The 20,383-nt window shown below is 36.6% G+C and overlaps 1 long non-coding RNA gene across 1 annotated transcript; it reads left to right on the top strand.

The window, feature by feature from the left end:
* Window positions 1-8,595: 8,595 nt before the first annotated feature.
* On the top strand, window positions 8,596-11,702 carry LOC309500730. The gene is made up of 5 exons (XR_014206675.1): window positions 8,596-8,923; window positions 9,665-9,940; window positions 10,066-10,164; window positions 11,055-11,262; window positions 11,383-11,702. It is a non-coding gene; the product is annotated as an uncharacterized lncRNA (long non-coding RNA).
* Window positions 11,703-20,383: the final 8,681 nt, after the last annotated feature.

Here is a 20,383-nt window from a genome sequence, read left to right as displayed (position 1 = left end):
AGTCAAATTATTTGACAGATTAACTTTGTAGTTAATCAAGCACATATCTACAGTACATCTAACTAACTGAGAGATTAATTTGAATAATTGTCATTCAATTCTTTATGATTCCCAACCGTATTGTTGGAGGTAGAATAAAACTTCATATTTCGTAATCCTTCAAAGCTGCCAGAAGGAGGAGCTCTATGAGAGTGTGTTTTTTTTCTTCATTTCTGACTTCTGAGAATGCTGTCATTCTGTGAGTTAAAACAACATTATGCAGGTCTATTTTCTTTTGTTCCTTTCAGCACTCGCAGGTCAGACTGTTTTACGTTTCATTTTAATTCTTCATTTGAATTTGCCAGTCATTCGCATTTAAAATGATTTAAGGGTTTAAATTTAAGTGACTATTTTTCTTTGACAGGAGACTCTCTTAGTGATCTAATAACTTCTCATGGTCCTGAAAAAGAAGCTCAAGATGGTAACAGTGTTACTCTCTCCTGTAACTACAGTGGTGCTGTTTACAATCTACTGTGGTATCGTCAGTATCAGAGATCCAAACCAGAACTCCTTCTCTCCATCACTGAATCTGGAGATCCAGTTAAAGCAGATCCATCAGCCCACTGGTTTTCTGCTAAAGTTGACAAACACAGAAAGCTCATGGAACTGGAAATCAGCCCTGCTAAAGTAACAGACTCTGCACAGTATTATTGTGCCCTGGAGCCCACAGTGACAGGAAACCCTTCTCCTCAGTACATAATCTTCCTGCAGATTAGCCATGCTTTTCATTAATGTTTAACAAGCAAGTATTCTGTGTGTTTCTGTGACTGCATTAGCCATCAGTAACTGTAAGATCTCTTAATGAATCCACAAGTAGGCCTGCCAACACAACATTTCCATAGAGAATACACACACAAGTGGGGGCAGTGTCGGCGCCATGAGTGGACCCTGGGGGCGCTTCAGTCACTGTGCCCCCTTACTTCTAATCTTGAATATATCACACATAATCTAGCATTTCCAACCCTCCTTCAGATTTCTTACCAGCCATATTTATTTTAAGCTGGTGATGTTTATTTTTCAACAAAAATTAGCCAACAACCTTATAAACTGTATTGATTTCCTTACAAGTGGAATCCTGAACACATAAAGAAAGGCCAGGGAAAATAAATCTAGTTAAACCTTCTTCCTTCAATAATAGGACTCTGCCTAAAACAGACAGATCTCTCTCTCTGTAACCAAATATCAAAAATGTATTTTGTTGTCTTAACTTTAAGCAGACTTCTACCTGACAGTCAAACCTGCATTACATCACAAAGTGTGGACTCGGAGGAAGACCGCAAGGGCTTAGGGTTCCATTTGGGACAGGGCCTAAAGAAAGAAAATAATTGTGCCAGAAGGCGGGGCTTAATATCATGATGTAGAAGCATTTTCATCTGAAGGAGGTTGTCAGAATTCAAAGGCATCCAGTCTGAATGATATTTATACTCAAGTCTTTCATATTCTTCAGATATCTGCTATCATGATTATTTTCACTCTCCTCAGTTTTTTGTGGACATTTATTGGTAAGATAAAGTTTTTTCTCTCCAATCCGGATCAGTTACTTTTTTCTTATTTACTGCTATACTTTTTACGGTTAAGTTACTGTTTGATTTATCTAACCAGGTGTTTATTCTCAATTTATAGGCCACACAGAGGCAGATCCAATAAAACCCTTGTCAGGGGATGAAAATATACTTGTTGGTGACACTGTTACTCTGTCCTGCAGTTACAAAGACTATACATCTACTGTAGATAACTTACAATGGTACAGACAATATCCCAGATCCAAACCGGAGTTCCTCCTTTACATCTTCCCACGTGGAGATATGGGTGATAGACCAGACAGATTTTCTGCTGAAGTTCATCAAGATATTAAACAAGTGGATCTGAAGATCTCCTCTGCTGTACAGGGAGATTCTGCCATGTATTACTGTGCCCTGAAGCCCACAGTGACAGGAAATCTAACAGCATCATACAAAAACCTCCCATGCCTTCATTCAAGAAAGACGATTATTCAGACATTTACTTCATCCTCTTGCTAAATGTGTGAATAGCCTCACTGGAATAGCATCACTAGCCACACAATAGCCTCACTTTTACTGGAACAAATCGCATCATGCATATTCACTAGGTTTACGTCTTCCCAGAAAGGCTCAACTTGACCGTATTTTGCCAGGAGGTGGCGCTCTATGACTTACACTAGACAGAAATTACTTTATCACTTGATTATTTTAGTCTGTTCTCCAGCTCCTGTTAATTTTAAGTTTTATCTTATGAAATAATTGTGCAGTTTTATTCTGTAGGTCTTTTTTTATATATTTGTGCAAATCAGATTTTGACCCTGATATACTTTGTCTGCTTAAAGGTCGGTGATTCAAACGTTTGACATCTGATCTGTAAGATATTGTCAATTATCTCAGATACTAGTTCAGTTTCAATAGCATTTGTTTTACATGTGGATTATAGTTGATCATAAAAACTTTAAACTCTCTCTGTATCTAAAAGCACTGAGTAAACTGAGTTTAGCTAAGAGTCTAGTCTAATTGTTTCTTCCCAAGGTTAAGCCTACTATAAAAACATAAATGTATATTTTACACGTTTGTTGATTATAATAATATTCCAAATTCAACTATATATTTCAATCTATAGTCAGTGTTAACAAGTATTTAATGATATTTTAGCATATGCTCATTTTTAATTTTACACTCATTCCAAACTGTTGGGATACGGTTGATTATTATTAATTTTTTTAAGTAAGGATCATATCACTCACACACCTATAATACAATCAAAGGTTCTCAGATCAATGATCATTAAACCCTTTTCTTACCCATATTCTCCTGTAGGGAGGAGCTACATGATACACATTTTTATTACTCAGCTCCTGTACTATTTGAGTTACTTATATCTAAGGAAGAAATGTGCAGCATTGAGTCACATAGTCATTTTTGTCCCTTCACTGGTCAGATGTTGTTCCTGGTCTTCATCATAATTTCTCTGCTCAAAGATCAGTTATAATTTTTTTTACATTTAATCCAATGATTATGTAAATTATGAGTGAACAACATGCATCTTAATTTATGAAATAATCTAGCATTGTTGTTTCTTCTTTCACACAGAGAATGCAGATGCAAATACAATAAACCCATTAATCTCAGAGAAGCAAGTCACAGCAGGAGACAATGTTACCCTCTCCTGCCAATACAGTAGTGTTTACATCTCGCAGTGGTATCGACAATATCCAGGATCTCGACTATATTTGCCACTGAGCTTAGTGGCCAGTCAGAGCCTGCACTTCGGCTTTCATCTGTGGCTGAGAGAGGATACATGCATCTGAGCATCTTTTCAGCAGAAATGGAAGATTCAGCATTGTACTACTGTGCCTTGGTGCCCACAGTGACTGTAAACACTCCAACACTGCACAAAAACCTGGCATCATTATCAGGGGAGCATGTGTATGTTCCCACAGCCCTAACCCTAACCCTAACATACCTAAACCTATACCCCTCACAGGAGGGAGACTTGTCTGTGATGTAATTAGGCTATCCCTGTACCAGTACAAGCACTAAAAATTACCCTTCATAGGGGACTAGGGAACATAGGGCCTAATTTTCTAAATTTTCAGTAAATAAAAAAATTCTTAGAAATGTGGGAACATAGGGCCGTGGGAACATAGGGCTGACCCCATTATGGGAAGACATCAGATATCAGATTCAAACAAACATTAAGTGTGATTACTCCACTTGAATCAAGTAATAATGAGGAAAGTATGTTTCAAAATATACATTTAAATGTATAAATGAAATAAAACTGAGTATCTGTGAATATGAAATGATTGACAATAGACAATGGCTAAAGAAATGAAGTAAATTTGATTAATCACAATATTTCTCAATATTCTCTGGTTTTATTTCTCAATAAAACATACAATCTGTGTAGTTCGATTATAGAACAAATGACACATATGAGTGGGGTTTTTTTAGTGAATCAAAAATGTACAATCAAATTAGTCAAATTATTTGACAGATTAACTTTGTAGTTAATCAAGCACATATCTACATCTAACTAACTGAGAGATTAATTTGAATAAGTGTCATTCAATTCTTTATGATTCCCATTTCCCAACCGTACTGTTGGAGGTAGAATAAAACTTCATATTTCGTAATCCTTCAAAGCTGCCAGAAGGAGGAGCTCTATGAGAGTGTGTTTTTTTTTTTCTTCATTTCTGACTTCTGAGAATGCTGTCATTCTGTGAGTTAAAACAACATTATGCAGGTCTATTTTCTTTTGTTCCTTTCAGCACTCGCAGGTCAGACTGTTTTACGTTTCATTTGAATTCTTCATTTGAATTTGCCAGTCATTCGCATTTAAAATGATTTAAGGGTTTAAATTTAAGTGACTACATTTTTCTTCTTCAGGAAACTCTCTTGGTGATCTAATAACTTCTCATGGTCCTGGAAAAGAAGCTCAAGATGGTAACAGTGTTACTCTCTCCTGTAACTACAGTGGTGTTGTTTACAATCTACTGTGGTATCATCAGTACCAGAGATCCAAACCAGAACTCCTTCTCTCCATCACTGAATCTGGAGATCCAGTTAAAGCAGATCCATCAGCCCACTGGTTTTCTGCTAAAGTTGACAAACACAGAAAGCTCATGGAACTGGAAATCAGCCCTGCTAAAGTAACAGACTCTGCACAGTATTATTGTGCCCTGGTGCCCACAGTGACAGGAAACCCTTCTCCTCAGTACATAATCTTCCTGCAGATTAGCCATGCTTTTCATTAATGTCTAACAAGCACAAGTATTCTGTATTATTTTTGTGACTGCATTAGCCATCAGTAACTGTAAGATCTCTTAATGAATCCATAAGTAGGCCTACCAACACAACACATATTTCCATAGAGAACAATACAAGTGGGGGCAGTGTTGGCGCCATGAGTGGACAATGGGGGCCCTTCAGTCACTGTGCCCCCTTACTTCTAATCTTGAAAGTAATATATCCACATTAGGGATGCACCGATACCACTTTTTCCAGATAAAGTCCGATACCGGTACTGAAAACCGATACCTGTATTTTCACTGCATTTCTAATTTTTAAATGTATTAGAAGATAAACCAAAAGAATATAAATCATATTAGTTGGCTTAATTTGTTCATCAAATAAATAAATAAATAAATAAATATATATATATATATATATATCCTTCAGTTATTTTCACGCTTAATTAAGCCTGCTAAAATACAGATGAGCTTCTGTTACTTTCACTGTTCATTCTATTGCTCTATCATATTTTATCTTTAATTTAATAGCACATCACATATTTAGAGCAGCTCCAGAAGGGCTCAGTGCTGAGGATTGGGTCAGTGGTACAAATGTTTATACTAGGCGGAGTTTGACATTCGAGCCAGGGGGGGCAAAAAAAAAAAAAAAAAAAAAAAAAAATTGTAGCAGCTGGGACCTATAGAAGCTTGTTTCCGCCACTGAATAATAAATAAATAATAATAATTGCGACCCCTATAAAGTTGCAAAATGGGAGATATAAAGTTAGAATTGCGTGATATAAAGTCGCTATTGGGAGATATAAAGTCAGAATTGCGTGATATAAAGTCGCAATTGCGTGTTATAAAGTCAGAATTGTGAGATATAAACTATTCTGAGGTAAAAAAAAAAAAAAAAAAAATGTATCTCACCATTGCGACATCTCGCAATTCTGACTTTATTTCTCAGAGATATAAAGTCAGAATTGTGTGAAATAAAGTCTCAATTCCGTGTTATAAAGTCAGAATTGCGTGATATAAAGTCGCAATTGCGAGAAAAAAAAGTCGGAATTCTGACTTTATAACACGCAATTGCGACTTTATTTCACGCAATTCTGACTTTATATCTCTGAGAAATAAAGTCAGAATTGCGAGATGTCGCAATTGTGAGATAAAAAGTCGCAATTATCTTTTAAAATGTTTTATTTTGTGGCGGAAACAAACTTCCATAGGGACCTGCATGGCCTATCAATTGGGGAACTCAGCACTAGCACATACTGTATGGACAAAATGCTAAATAAACACATATTTATTTTTAACCCAAGAAAAAACAGTACAACAATACAATCATATTTGTAAACAGGTAGAACTTCGCCACTTGACTTCGCATCGCATCTTCGCTCGGACACAATTAGGATCAATGAAATGTGGACCACTTTTGCACTGTTAAAATATTATCTTCAACCAAAACGAAAAGATTTTTAAGGTTTTTCTTTCCTTTTTTCAAAACACATTGTGGCAATGAGAGTGATTAAAAAACAAGTTATATTTCGCATTTTGTTGTACTTCATGAAACATTTAAAACATTTTGAGAGGGAAAAATGAACACAATACTCTCCACTTTTGAAACATATTGAACAGCATATTGAAAACAGTGTGTTGAGTTTCTCCAGCTTAAGCAGTTATTTGGCAGAGAAATAAAACTTACAGACCTACATTGTCCAGACTAGTGCAACAGTAATTTTCGTTTTTTGCATCCTGCATATGCGTCGATAATGGTCTCGGGTGAGAGCTTGGCCGTAATGTCGCTTTCGATGTGAAGTCACATGACCCAGAGCCCCGAATTTTTTTTTTTTTTTACTAAAGCAGTAGGCCTATATGAAATCAGATGTATTACCTACCACCATTTAGTTGTTTTGTGTTATTTAAAATATTTATAATATATCTTTTTTTTTAAACAATGCAATAAAAAAAAAAATAATAATTTTGTGAAAAAATGCAATTACCCGTTTCACCAGGGGGGGCAATGCTCCCCCTGCCCCCCCAAAAACTCCGCGCCAAATATCAATTCTTTATTCCAATTGTGATACTACAAAAACTACCAGCCTAATGAATGTGAATTATTATTATTTTATTAAAGACAAGTAGCAGTCAGTAATTAAATAAGAACAAATAATCAAATTACACAACAAAGAAAGGCTACAAATGAAATAAACAGTGTTTTTAGAGTTTTTCGGGTATCCAACAGGTAGGCCTACATAAATTTGAATAAAGTAATCAAATGTGAAAAAAACATTACATATTCTTACTGTATAAATTAAATATAGTTGGATCTTAGTTAAAAAGAGTAGCCTATTTAGTCAAGAGCAGTGAGCAATTTATTTGGCCATTGTTTGATTAACACATAGACTGTAAAAAATATGGACAAAGCGTCTGTGACGTCACCCATAGACTTTCTGAAGAACGGGTTTGAAGCCGTTTATGGGGGGTATGGGCGGCGCCATCTTGGAAAATCTTGGGAAACCCTAACCCCGCCCACCTTCTGACGCAGCGCGCGTCACTCAGCTCGCTCTGCTACTCCGGTTATCTCTGTGTATATTTTAGGCAACGAAATATGTTATAAAACACCATACTAACTCTTTTCGTTTTCATTTAAAGAAATCTTAAACATTATAGCCACACAAATGTGGTTCAGGCGACGCGTATTGATTATATTCACTGCACATAACGTTTGCCTATTTATAACAAAACGAAATATAAAACACAAACCTGCCTCTTTTCGTTTTAAATATAATATAAAAATATTAAACATTTTAATATGGTCCAGGCAATATGTGCATTTGTACTAAACAACAGATGTTGCAGTAAACAACATTACAGATCATCTTCGTTGTATTAAAATTTAAAATGACAAAACTCAACCCAGTCTCTTTTTGTTAAATTTCAGTTTTATCAATATTAGCTATTATAAAAGTATAAGTAAAAGGTAAAGTTACAATAAGCTATACAAATAAAGCAAACAATTCAGTCAAACATAAAAAGTCATGCGCTCGATGATCTAGTCTAACCATACAACGGTACAAGTTAAATATAGCTTATAAAGTTATGAAACTTCCCCTCAGCCAAAACGATTGCCCACGAGACCAAAAATCGCCCGTTAGATATAGACAAGACGAATTATATCTCATGTTTAACCACTACAGAGACGCCAGAGTCAGCGGCAAACCTCAAAACGTCTAGCCGATGAAAGGCTGCTCCAGGCGGGGTACATCGCGCCGAGCGGCCGGTCATCGCTGGATCTCACAACTGGATACAATTTTCATAAATCTTTATAAATAAACCACAGATTTGAGCTTTAAACAACTACATTCTCGCCTGAAAAACTCTTAAAACTACATTTCATGATACAGAAACAGTAGTATTATATGTCAACTGTATTAAAAAATGGCGCTTCTTATGTTGTCATTCTGCCTTTCAGCTGTCAATCAAGCTGTCAATCAAAGTTAACCACGCCCTTATTGTCATACATTTTATATCTAAATACTATCTAAACTAACGAGTTAGAAAAAAATTCACTACCCTCGCCGTTGTCAGGCACTCGGAACCTATCGAAAAATCCAATAAAAGTCCATGGGACCAACCTGTAAAAACATGATTTTATGCTGTGAAATCGGACATTTTAACATGGGGGCTATGGACATTTGCTCCCTTTTGGGACCTTCCCCTAGCGGATTTTCGATGTATTGCAGTTTTTCGCACTTCCGGGTAGGCTTCATTTTTCAGATCAGAATGTTGCCCCTTGGATTAACATTAAAACACAGCAGCAGGTTTATTTCCTGCTGCCCCTTTAAGGCCGAACGCATGGACCCCCATTTGAATATACTGTCTACGTTCAATAGAGAGATATAACCTACTTTGTTTACTGGGATACTCGCTAGGACGGGCGTTTTTACATAAACTTGTGTGAATTCGTCCGTACAAGTGCAAGACGTATAAAAAGACTATTCAATTCAGTAGCCCATTCGCGCGCTGTCTATCAAGACGCTGGTTTTCGGAGCGGTCGCTTTGGATGTTTCGTTCATGGAACTTCTTGACCTGCAAACGTCCTGTAATAACGTAAGGAACCACCCATTATACATAAATCAGGTAACAGTTCATGTTTTACTTACATTTAATCCAAATAACAAGTGCTGAGTGAACGATCAGCAATCAAGCATTCAACAGAAGTTCTCTCTCTCTCTCTCTCTCTCTCTCTCTCTCTCTCTAGTTAACATAAATAATAAGCTACATCAATCCTCGTTTTACTGTCTTTGCCATTGACATCCGACTAAACTGCAAAATTTCCATTGACGTCTGTGAAAAGAGATGTGCTCGACTAGCCCTCGCGTCTGTGCCGCTGCGCGCTCAATCCACAGCGCGTTTTTCTCTTATCAGCTCGCGCACCACAGCTATAGAGACAGACGTTACTATGTTTCGTTTAATATTCCACTAATAAGATACATTTACCAGACAGACTTCGTTTTTATCCCCATTATACCGTCTGTTGTCAGTGTTTCTTTGTCTGGACACTATCGGTTGTTGGTATCGGAGCATTTTTACGAGTAGGCTAGCATTTCCAACACTTCTTCAGATTTCCTACCAGCCATAATTATTTTAAGCTGGTGATGTTTATTTAAAAAAAAAAATTAAATTTAAATTAGCCTACAACCTTATAAACTGTATTAAGTTCCTTACAAGTGGAATCCTGAACAAATAAATGAAAAGCCAGGAAAAATAAATCTAGTTAAACCTTCTTCCTTCAATAATAGCACTCTGCCTAAAACAGACAGATCTCTCTCTCTGTAACCAAATATCAAAAATGTATTTTGTTGTCTTAACTTTCAGCAGACTTCTACCTGACAGTCAAACCTGCATTACGTCTCAAAGTGTGGACTCGGAGGAAGACCGCAAGGGCTTAGGGTTCCATTTGGGACAGGGCCTAAAGAAAGAAAATAATTGTGCCAGAAGGCGGAGCTTAATATCATGATGTAGAAGCATTTTCATCTGAAGGAGGTTGTCAGAACTCAAAGGCATCCAGTCTGAATGATACTCTTGATACTCTTCTTCAGATATCTGCTATCATGATTATTTTCACTCTCCTCAGCTTTTTGTGGACATTTATTGGTAAGATAAAGTTTTTTTTTTTCTCTCCAATCTAGATCAGTTACTTTTTTCTTATTTACTGCTATACTTTTACGGTTAAGTTACTGTTTGATTTATCTAACCAGGTGTTTATTCTCAATTTATAGGCCACACAGAGGCAGATGGAATAAAACCCTTGTCAGGGGATAAAAATATACTTGTTGGTGACACTGTTACTCTGTCCTGCAGTTACAAAGACTTTACGGGTACTGTAAATAATTTACAATGGTACAGACAATATCCCAGATCCATGCCGGAGTTCCTCCTTTACATCTTCCCAGGTGGAGATATGAGTGATAGACCAGACAGATTTTCTGCTGAAGTTCGTCAAGATATTAAACGTGTGGATCTGAAGATCTCCTCTGCTGTACAGGGAGATTCTGCCATGTATTACTGTGCCCTGAAGCCCACAGTGACAGGAAATCTAACAGCATCATACAAAAACCTCCCATGCCATCATTCAAGATGAAGCTCTAAACACTTGCTTCATCTGGTCTTAAATGTCAATGCATCATCACCACAATAGTCTGTCCTTTTGCTGAAACAAGTCATAATATATACATTCATATAGTCAAAGGTTTACAGATCTCCCATGACTGAAATTGTACAGAAAACTTTGAACTGTTTTGCCAGGAGGTGGCGCTGTATGACTATTCATTTTGTGAGTTTTTCCAAAATAATTATCTTGCAATATGTGAGTTTTATCTTAGATGCAGATTAATTTGCTGTCATTTTAGTTTTTGCGCAGGTCAGATTTTGCCTTAAGACTGATTCTTGTCTGCTCAAAGGTCAGAGATTGACATGTTTACATTTGAGCTGCAAGATATTGTTAGTTTGCTTTAGATTTAAGTTTACTTTTCTTCATTTAATTGGTTATTCCCATCAATACTGTACATTTTTTGCCTACAAGGTATATTTCTTTAGAGTTTCTTTTTTTAATATATATATATATTTTATATACCAGATATTGTATTCTGCCAGAGGGAGGAGCTACATCATTCACATTTTTTATTACCAATCACCAGCTTATTTGAGCTAGTTCATATTTGGAACAAATGTGCAGAACTCATTTTCATAGTCATTTTTGTCTCTTCAGGTCTGGTCAGGTCTTTTAAATTTGAGAGAAAAACAGCCCATCAGAACAAAATAAAGTGTCAGCAAGAGGGTGGAGCAAATTCACAAAGACTTGAATGTGTGAAAGGCTGATTCAGTTGAAGTATTCCTGCTTTGTTATCTTTATAATCATTCTTCATCAGAAACCATCATGTTTCTCTTTTGTTGGATACCACTGTCATTATTCATAGGTAAATAATTTCTTATATTATTTTTGTTTATTTAAAAAAACATTGTACGTGATATATTTAATATCAAATAGAGGCTTCAGTATCAGTTTAATAAATACAGATGCCTTTTGTCCATTACAGGAAGATCCTTTGCTGACACAATACAGCCATTGTCTTCTGAAAAACATATTTTCAGAGGTGACAATGTGACCCTGTCCTGTAACTACAATGGCCTTGTATATACCCTGCAATGGTATCGGAAATATTTGGGATCTAGACTGGAGTTCCTGATACTTGTAAATGAAAATTCAGAGTCTTCTGAGCCTTCTCTTCGTCTGTCAGCAAAAGACAAAAAACAAGTGAATCTTACGATCTCTTCTGCTGAGGTGTCAGACTCTGCTCTGTACTACTGCGCTCTGAAGCCCACAGTGACAGAAAGCCCAGAAACACTGTACGAAAACCCTGATTCCAGTCATGTGCCTTTGTGCTGTTACTGATTTTACAGTTCAGTTTGACATCTCAATAAATACTCCAAAAGCTTCTTTAAGTTTTATTTGTGTGGAAAGTTTAAATATGATATTTGATTTCAATTTCTTAAAATGGAGAAGAAATATGCAATGTATCTTCACATAATTTCCATGTGCATACACACGTTTTAGTTTGTCTCATTTATAAGAAAGCTTCAATAACTTAAAATTAATGTTTTCAACATTTTTACAATTTTATTTTATTTTGTAAAAAATTTCTAAAAACCAACAACTGAAAAATCTATAAATTGTGACAACAGCTTTAAGATGGATGCATGTAAGACTTCTATCGTGACCAAAGTCTTTTTTAGAGGGTAAAAATGCAAAAACTGTGCAAGTCCTTGGTGATTCATGAAGGCCTGAATGTGTTTGTTTTCATCCAGAAGAGGGTGTTCTTCTCATTTCTGTAGTCCTCATGTACACACAGAGCTCAAGACTCATCATCTTGATCAAATCTTGCCACAGGGTGGAGCTCCAGACTTAAATCACAGTGTTCCAGTGAAGAAAAGACACATCTGAGTTTATTTCATTCCATCATGCTGCTCTGTGCACTTGTACTATTTTCAGTACTGGCAGGTGAGATTCATTTATTTTATTTATCACCACATCTTTTGATTTAAACATGTTAATAATACATTTATCTGATAACAATAATGAATTTAGTATGTTTTGTTTTTTCTTCAGGAGACTCTCTTGGTGATCTAATAACTTCTCATGGTTCTGAAAAAGAAGCTCAAGATGGTAACAGTGTTACTCTCTCCTGTAACTACAGTGGTGCTGTTTACAATCTACTGTGGTATCGCCAGTATCAGAGATCCAAACCAGAACTCCTTCTCTCCATCACTGAATCTGGAGATCCAGTTAAAGCAGATCCATCAGCCCACTGGTTTTCTGCTAAAGTTGACAAACAGAGAAAGCTCATGGAACTGGAAATCAGCCCTGCTAAAATAACAGACTCTGCACAGTATTATTGTGCCCTGAAGCCCACAGTGACAGGAAACCCTTCTCCTCAGTACATAATCTTCCTGCAGATTAGCCATGCTTTTCATTAATGTTTAACAAGCAAGTATTCTGTGTGTTTCTGTGACTGCATTAGCCATCAGTAACTGTAAGATCTCTTAATGAATCCACAAGTAGGCCTGCCAAGTTCAACACAACATTTCCATAGAGAACACACACACAAGTGGGGGCAGTGTCGGCGCCATGAGTGGACCCTGGGGGCCCTTCAGTCACTGTGCCCCCTTACTTCTAATCTTGAATATATCACACATAATCTAGCATTTCCAACCCTCCTTCAGATTTCTTACCAGCCATATTTATTTTAAGCTGATGATGTTTATTTTTCAACAAAAATTAGCCAACAACCTTATAAACTGTATTGATTTCCTTACAAGTGGAATCCTGAACACATAAAGAAAGGCCAGGGAAAATAAATCTAGTTAAACCTTCTTCCTTCAATAATAGGACTCTGCCTAAAACAGACAGATCTCTCTCTCTGTAACCAAATATCAAAAATGTATTTTGTTGTCTTAACTTTAAGCAGACTTCTACCTGACAGTCAAACCTGCATTACATCACAAAGTGTGGACTCGGAGGAAGACTGCAAGGGCTTAGGGTTCCATTTGGGACAGGGCCTAAAGACAGAACAAACAGAAGTATTTTGTGAAGAATTTTGCCAGAAGGCGGGGCTTAATATCATGATGTAGAAGCATTTTCATCTGAAGGAGGTTGTCAGAACTCAAAGGCATCCAGTCTGAATGATATTTATACTCAAGTCCTTCATATTCTTCAGATATCTGCTATCATGATTATTTTCACTCTCCTCAGTTTTTTGTGGACATTTATTGGTAAGATAAAGTTTTTTCTCTCCAATCTAGATCAGTTACTTTTTTCTTATTTACTGCTATACTTTTTACGGTTAAGTTACTGTTTGATTTATCTAACCAGGTGTTTATTCTCAATTTATAGGCCACACAGAGGCAGATGCAATAAAACCCTTGTCAGGGGATGAAAATAAACTTGTTGGTGACACTGTTACTCTGTCCTGCAGTTACAAAGACTATACATCTACTGTAGAGAACTTACAATGGTACAGACAATATCCCAGATCCAAACCGGAGTTCCTCCTTTACATCTTCCCACGTGGAGCTATGAGTGATACACCAGACAGATTTTCTGCTAAAGTTCATCAAGATATTAAACAAGTGGATCTGAAGATCTCCTCTGCTGTACAGGCAGATTCTGCCATGTATTACTGTGCCCTGAAGCCCACAGTGACAGGAAATCTAACAGCATCATACAAAAACCTCCCATGCCTTCATTCAAGAAAGACGATTATTCAGACATTTACTTCATCCTCTTGCTAAATGCTAAATGTGTGAATAGCCTCACTGGAATAGCATCACTAGCCACACAATAGCCTCACTTTTACTGGAACAAATCGCATCATGCATATTCACTAGGTTTACGTCTTCCCAGAAAGGCTCAACTTGACCGTATTTTGCCAGGAGGTGGCGCTCTATGACTTACACTAGACAGAAAAGACTTTATCACTTGATTATTTTAGTCTGTTCTCCAGCTCCTGTTAATTTTAAGTTTTATCTTATGAAATAATTGTGCAGTTTTATTCTGTAGGTCTTTTTTAAAATATCTGTGCAAATCAGATTTTGACCCTGATATACTTTGTCTGCTTCAAGGTCGGTGATTCAAACGTTTGACATCTGATCTGTAAGATATTGTCAATTATCTCAGATACTAGTTCAGTTTCAATAGCATTTGTTTTACATGTGGATTTTAGTTGATCATAAAAACTTTAAACTCTCTCTGTATCTAAAAGCACTGAGTAAACTGAGTTTAGCTAAGAGTCTAGTCTGATTGTTTCTTCCCAAGGTTAAGCCTACTATAAAAACATAAATGTATATTTTAGACATATTTGTTGATGATAATAATATTCCAAGTTCAACTATATATTTCAATCTATAGTCAGTGTTAACAAGTATTTAATGATATTTTAGCATATGCTCATTTTTAATTTTACACTCATTCCAAACTGTTGGGATACGGTTGATTATTATTTAGTTTTTTAAGTAAGGATCATATCACTCACACACCTATAATACAATCAAAGGTTCTCAGATCAATGATCATAAAACCCTTTTCTTACCCATATTCTCCTGTAGGGAGGAGCTACATGATACACATTTTTATTACTCAGCTCCTGTACTATTTGAGTTACTTATATCTAAGGAAGAAATGTGCAGTTGATTCACATAGTCATTTTTGTCCCTTCACTGGTCAGATGTTTTTCCTGGTCTTCATCATTATTTCTCTGCTCAAAGGTCAGTTATTAATTTTTTTTACATTTAATCCAATGATTATGTAAATTATGAGTGAACAACATGCATCTTAATTTATGAAATAATCTAGCATTGTTGTTTGTGTACCCTCTCCTGCCAATACAGTGGTATTGTTAACACCTTGCAGTGGTATCGACAATATCCAGGATCTCGACTAGAGTACCTTATATTTGCCACTGAGCTTAGTGGCCAGTCAGAGCCTGCACTTCGGCTTTCATCTGTGGCTGAGAGAGGATACAAACGTATGCATCTGAGCATCTTTTCAGCAGAAATGGAAGATTCAGCATTGTACTACTGTGCCTTGGTGCCCACAGTGACTGTAAACACTCCAACACTGCACAAAAACCTGGCATCATTATCAGCAGACATAGATCAGATATCAGATTCAAACAAACATTAAGTGCGATCACTCCACTTGAATCAAGTAATAATGAGGAAATTATGTTTCAAAATATACATTTAAATCTATAAATGAAATAAAACTGAGCATCTCTGAGTATGAAAAGTCAATTTGATTAATCACAATATTTCTCAATATTCTCTGGTTCCTTTTAATGAATTAAAAACATACAATCTGTGTAGTTCGATTATAGAACAAATAACACATATGAGCGTTTTTTTTTTGTGAATCAAAAAAATTTAAATTAGTCAAATTATTTGTCAAATGAGTCCTTTGTAGTTAATCAAGCACATATCTACATCTAACTAACTGAGAGATTAATTTGAATAAGTGTCATTCAATTCTTTATGATTCCCAACTGTTGGAGGTAGAATAAAACTTTATATTTCGTAATCCTTCAAAGCTGCCAGAAGGAGGAGCTCTATGAGAGTGTGTTTTTTTTTTTTCTTCATTTCTGACTTCTGAGAATGCTGTCATTCTGTGAGTTAAAACAACATTATGCAGGTCTATTTTCTTTTGTTCCTTTCAGCACTCGCAGGTCAGACTGTTTTACTTTCCATTTTAATTCTTCATTTGAATTTGCCATTCATTAGCATTTAAAATGATTTAAGGGTTTAAATTTAAGTGACTATTTTTCTTTGACAGGAGACTCTCTTAGTGATCTAATAACTTCTCATGGTCCTGAAAAAGAAGCTCAAGATGGTAACAGTGTTACTCTCTCCTGTAACTACAGTGGTGCTGTTTACAATCTACTGTGGTATCATCAGTATCAGAGATCCAAACCAGAACTCCTTCTCTCCATCACTGAATCTGGAGATCCAGTGAAAGCAGATCCATCAGCCCACTGGTTTTCTGCTGAAGTTGACAAACACAGAAAGCTCATTGAACTGGAAATCAGCCCTGCTAAAGTAACAGACTCTGCACAGTATTATTGTGCTCTGCAGCCCATAGTGACAGGAAACCTGTTTACTTTACACAAAAATCTTGCTAATGGTATAACTTAACAATTATTTACTTAAGAAATAATTCAGAATACAAGTAGAAATATTGAAGTTAAGTTACAACATTACAAATAACTTTATTATTATTATTATTATTATTATTATTATTATTATGGGTAGATGTGTGCATTATGAAGGCTAAACAGTCTCATGTAGTGTCTGTTTCGTTCATACTGGAAGCCGGAGCGCACCCTCAGAAAGTCCACAAGTGAGACTCACAGGAGTAATAAAACTTATGGCATTCCAGGAAATCCATTATATGCATAAAGGCATTCGGATATCGTTGTAGCCCAAATAGAGACATTTCTCCCATTCATAAAAAGCCACATCGGATCAGAGAAGTAAATTATTTCAAACACTCCACTGATGTAATAGTTAGTTTGAAGCAAAATATGGTATTAATCTCATAAATTGCTGTGTTTTGACGCTATGCTAAGCTAACATACTAGCTAGCCCTTGTGCACCTGTTGCCAAGAGCAATTATATTTTATGACTAAAAAAGTATAGATTATTTTTAAAGAAGGGCATTGACACAAAGGTAAAGAAGGTAAAGTGTGAAAGTTTGAACAAAGGAATTAAAACAGAATGAATAGGAAGGCGTCGGTAAAATAATAAATGGGGTGCAATTTCATGGTATCATGTTAAAAATCATACAAAGCTTTCATGTATAGGCTACCCTAGAATATCATAGTTTCACTACTAACCCTAAACTAATGAGTCTTCACTGAATAGTAAAAAAATGGCCCTCTTATTTGTTCTCTTACTCATTGTGTCTTCATTAGTGATTGAAATATCAGAGCATTATATATTTATTTATAGAACATTTTATAACTCACCTCTGCATGACTTGCAGGTCTTTATCTTAAATAAAATGCTATTTTTCTTTCTATCAGCCATTGATGATTCGGAAAGAAAACGCACCAGGATATACTGTTGTTGCTATAATGAACGCATCTATTCAGTGTTGTTGTTAATGTTGTGTTATTTCAGCAAACAGTTTGCTTCATACATAAGTTTAACATCATTAAGTTAAAGAGGGCAAACATTGTCATTCATCTGAACTGTCCGCATGCATTTTAGACACTTACATCATATTGTGCCATCCATGCATAATGCACATTTTTGAATGAGCCGAGCTGTCTATTTACTTAAACTGCTCTGTGCTCTGCTCATATCAATGGTTTTACCCATTTAAAAGGTGGCCAAAATTACCATTTAAAAAAAAAATATGAGCAGTGAGTATAGCTTGCTCACATTCACTAACATGATCGAAATGTTATATACAGCCCCGCCTCCAGCTGCACTGAAAGTTTTGATTGGTTTTGCACCCGAGTCAGTGCAGGCCAGGGCTCCACCCCAGCAGTTAAGTTCCAATCAAATGCCAGCTTGCCCCGTTGATCCGTCTTTTTTGTACGGCTTTTGGTGAAAAATAAAAATAGTTAGGCTATCCGATTGTTAAGTCTGACGTCACGCGTGACGTTTAGCCTTTTCCGGGTCCAAGCGCTCCTCTCGGCCAGAAATAACAATGGTGGAACCTGTAAATTTATTTACGATCACGTCCTTCTTAGTGAGGCACCCTTGGCGGTCAAAAAGGGTTTAAATTCCTTTAACACCAACAGAGTGTTTAGTGTAGCTCATCACTCAGGTGGCATAATTAAGGGTAGAGTCCAGACATCAATGAAAAAGAAGATTTACGAGGTTGAAGTGAGTTAGCTCGGGACACGGGACACAGCACTGCGGCATTGTAAAAACACTCAATAATAACAAAAACACTAGCGAAAGCGGTAGGTAGGTAGAGAGGACCTGGACTTTGGACAGAGCCGCCTTAACCTAATGTTAGGCCCCGGGGCTGAGAGGTTTTGTAGGCCCCCCATCCCCTCGATTTATAGTCTCATTTTTAAAAAGTGTAAAAGCCTATCTAGGTAATCTACATCACAAAATGCATTAGTTTCTTTCGAGACCTACAACAGTGAGTTTTTTCATATTGTTTTTAATTTTAATATTGTTATTAACATATCACTGAGCACATAAACACAAGACACTTTATTTAAAGGGATAGTTCACTTTGAAATAAATTTTTGGTATGTTTTAGCTTACCTCAAGGGCATCCAAGATGTAGGTGTCTTTTTTTCCGCAGTAGTTTCAATTTTGATATTTTTAGGTCAAACCGTTCTTGTCTGTCAGTCATATAATGCAGGTCTATCTATGGTCACTGTCTCAAAGAGCATGCACAGAGTCCAAATTAAAACAATTCCCCGTCGTCCAAATTAAACAATTCCCCATCGTAAGTACACATTGATGGCCTAAGACACGAAACGAGCGGTTTGTGTGAGAAAACGAACAGTATTTATATCGTTTTTACCGCTTATACACAGCCATGTCCAAGTGATCGGATCTGACGTGTACGCAGACTGGTGCATAGATATATACACTAGATGTCGCCTTAAAGACATTCGTTCCAATGAACTGCCGTAGGCAAGGCGACATCTAGTGTATATTTCTATGCACCAGTCTGCGCACACGTCAGATCAGATCACTTGGACATGGCTGTGTATAAGCGGTAAAAACGATATAAATACTGTTCGTTTTCTCACACAAACCGCTCGTTTCGTGTCTTAGGCCATCAATGTGTACTTACGATGGGGAATTGTTTAATTTGGACGACAGGGAATTGTTTTAATTTGGACTCTGTGCATGCTCTTTGAGACAGTGACCATAGACCTGCATTATATGACTGACAGACAAGAACGGTTTGACCTAAAAATATCTAAATTGAAACTACTGCGGAAAAAAAGACACCTACATCTTGGATGCCCTTGAGGTAAGCTAAAACATACCAAAAATTAATTTCAAAGTGAACTATCCCTTTAACAACCACACACAGCAACTAAATTTCAACTTTATGCAAATGAGAAGCGATTTTCGCGAGCGACAACCAATAGGAAAGAAGCCTTTCAGTGGAGCTCAGCTCCCGTCACCGTCTCGAGTGCAGTGCAGGCAAGACAGAAGAGTTCGAGGGCGATTTCACTGTTTTATATGATTTGACTGTAACTAACCACAAACATGGATATAATAAAATAATGCATGGAAAAGAAACTGTCGACAGTCTCAGTGAGTTTAATTCATACATTTATAGTTCGAGTGTTGTAGTTTTATGATGCAAGTTTAGCACTGCTGCAGTTCATTTTACAGTTTCCCCTGCATTATGTTGACTATTAGGGACAAGACAATTTATTATTTGTCAAATTCGGATGACGGTTTAGTAATTTATGACAGTATGAGTGAGTTTAATTTGTAGATTGATCAATCGTTAATCTAGTAAATGATTTAATCCCTGAACATTGCTGTGTGGTAAATTACCACTGGTAATATAAAAAACACTCTCCCAACAGCATACTGTTTCTTTTGAGCCTAATTCCTAGTCAAATTAAAATTATATAGTTGTATAATATCACTTGTGATGGTGTTTTGTATAGATGTGGCCAGACGAGCAGTCTAAAACGCCTCATTCGCGCCGCGGGACATCTAGACTTGCGTAAACGCGTCTTTGCATTGACATTGAAATCACTCGCGCCAGACGCTCTATTCGCGTTTGGTGTGAACTCACCATAACAATAACATTAGAGCGACAGCACTACCAACGCCCACAAGCGACTAGCGACACAGCGACAAAATCTGACAAGTTAAAAAAAATATGGCCTTTTCAGCTCATCATGAACATGGGAGGCCCCTGGGCTTCAGCCCAGGTAAGCCCGTGCATTAATGCGGCCTTGACTTTGGACCCGGAAAGAGTATTATCGGAGAGTGGTTACGTCACGACTTAACAACCGAATAGGCTACTTATTTTATACAACTAAA

The sequence above is a fragment of the Leuciscus leuciscus genome (genome assembly GCF_965113295.1).
Source record: "Leuciscus leuciscus genome assembly, chromosome: 6".
NCBI lineage: Eukaryota > Metazoa > Chordata > Actinopteri > Cypriniformes > Leuciscidae > Leuciscus > Leuciscus leuciscus.
Note: the sequence above shows the minus strand (reverse complement) of the source record. Positions and strands in the feature narration are given on the sequence as shown.